Below are 2,332 nucleotides of genomic sequence, written 5' to 3'. Positions count from 1 at the left end.
AAAAAAGATCTTATCAAGGTTGGAACTTGGAAGAAGCAAACTAACAATCTTGGTTTTAAAAAGCAAGAGGCGCACAAAAGCGACGAGGTCTATAACTAAGGCGCGAAGCGCAAAAGCGGCGAGTGTTTCGTACCCGAGGCGCAAAGTGATTATCTAACTTTAAATATCTATACTATATATAATAAGGTTTAGATATGATTTTACCTATATATACAAGCCAAAAAAAAACCTATTGTACAACAGTTTGATGCTTAAAAGCAGCATAAAACGGTTTATGTACAGGAGGTGCGCGCCTCAAGCTTGAACCCCCACCCCCCCACCCCCAAAAAAATGCGCTTTTTGGGGCTTCTTGTAAAAAGCCGCCTCAGGCTACCTAAGGTGCCCAGGCTTGCGTCTGGCGATTTTCACCTACATCATTTGTCTATCATCCGTCTACAATGGAATTAACAAGTTATTCATGATGCAAATATAAATATATTATTGTCATGTAAGGATGTATAGAGATGTGACCCACGAAATGAGCTAAATGATATAGTTAAGGGCATCAAAGCAGAAGAAGCGCAAAGACATCAAAACAAACTAAGTACCAATATACAGGTCAAAATGGGCAAATTTTTGGTACAAGTTGAACCAAAACAGTTTTGTCCATAACTTCAGTTTTTTGTAAAACATTAGCCTATCTCTCTCACACACAGACACACACAATGTGATGTTAGAATATAACACTTTCATATGTGAAAAGATGATAATTAGGTGACACCTGGATTGTTTGTGCTAGAATATCAAGTCCATATATCTCTGCAGCTCGAGAACTTCCAACTGCTCCGGTATCTCGTATCCCTTCAAAGCCTACAACCTATACCAAACAAAACTTTACTTGGTGTTCTTCATTTTGTTTAAGAATCGTCGCCTCATGATATAGCCCAAATCACTGCTTGGAGCGTCACTACTCCTCTCAGCCCGTTTAACGCTTTCCATGCCTGTGTCAATACCATAGAGATGGCCATAATAAACCAGAGTTTGGAAACTATGTTTTGACTTTTAACAGGTCCAAAAGTTTTCAACATCGTAAAAAATGGAATTTAATTAGTTACTGATAAAATATTAAAAAAAATTACTAAACATTATATATAGTTGAACATGTAGAAAGAAGTGATGTTAAATACTTGACCAAATATCAATAAATTTCAAGTTCAACTCTTGCAGATTTGACTCAAAAGGTCAAAAAGTGTCAATTAGTATTTAGTACTAAAGAATGATGTATGTACCAGTACCAGATATGCACGATTAAAAGATTGGATCTTGATGGCTATATGATTGTCTCTCTAAGCTCTTCAAGTGACCTTGTTTGTTGTTTATCATCCTCCACATGGTTGATCACTTGTTTCTCAGGTGTTGTGCATGGTAGTAGCGGTTAATTCAAAAAACCAAAAATATAACAATCCATTTATATAAGTTAAAACCCATTACCTGGGATATCCACATGTCTGCGTCCCCCAAAAACCTAAGCAATCAGCATCTCACATAAGCCCTAATTCGAAAGCCACGAACCCAAAAACGTAAATGGTTGAAAAAGTAGAACAATCCCTTCATATGAGTTTGATTGAACAGAGTTAGAATCTATTACCTGTGAAAGTGACCTAATAAATCCACGCACATTGATCAATATTCTGAACAGATAGAAAGATGAAGAAGGATGTGGTCTATCGCTTATCAATTTAAAGTAAGAAGCTGAAATTGATATGTTGGTTACCTTAATTGCTAGGGCTTATGCTGAGAAACTCTAATAGATTCGTTAATGCAATAGTGTGATGAAATCGGTTGCGATACGTGGGAAGTGATGGTGATCACTTGATAATCTTGAAGGGTGAAGAGGAAAAATGTCGTGGGAGAAGCAACGACGACTGCTAGGTTTTTGGGAGAGGAGCGGGAATTCAAATTGGAGATCTAAGATCCGCATACAGTGCATGAATGACTCCACTAAACTAATTACCGATAATTTTGTGAAAGATAATACTCCACTAAACTAATTACCGATAATTTTGTGAAAGATAAAAAAGAAAATTGAAGTGTAACTAAACTAAGGGGCTGTTTGGTAGCCTTTGAATGGTCATTAAGAGGCTATCTCTTAATGGAACCATTAAGAATTTTACCAATGAGAAGGTAGAAGAATGTGACATGTGATGATTTACCATTCAGAGGTTACCTCTTAACCATTCAGACTTGAGGTTACCTCTTATTCATTCAGAGGTTTTAAACCATTAAGAGGTAGCATCTGAATGGTCATTAAGAGGCGCTACCAAACAGCCCCTAATCTACATTACCTAGTATA

At 36.8% G+C, this 2,332-nt stretch overlaps 1 long non-coding RNA gene across 2 annotated transcripts; it reads right to left on the bottom strand.

Moving 5' to 3' along the window:
- Positions 1-565: 565 nt before the first annotated feature.
- Positions 566-1,961, bottom strand: LOC110868326. 2 transcript variants are annotated; one of them, XR_002552381.2, is made up of 4 exons: positions 1,754-1,961; positions 1,628-1,670; positions 1,275-1,531; positions 566-980 (listed from the first exon to the last, which is right to left on the bottom strand). It is a non-coding gene; the product is annotated as an uncharacterized LOC110868326 (long non-coding RNA). The 2 variants fall into 2 exon arrangements; XR_002552379.2 differs by having other exon boundaries at positions 1,628-1,961.
- Positions 1,962-2,332: the final 371 nt, after the last annotated feature.

Source organism: Helianthus annuus, chromosome 1 (genome assembly GCF_002127325.2).
Source record: "Helianthus annuus cultivar XRQ/B chromosome 1, HanXRQr2.0-SUNRISE, whole genome shotgun sequence".
Taxonomy (NCBI): Eukaryota; Viridiplantae; Streptophyta; class Magnoliopsida; order Asterales; family Asteraceae; genus Helianthus; species Helianthus annuus.
Note: the sequence above shows the minus strand (reverse complement) of the source record. Positions and strands in the feature narration are given on the sequence as shown.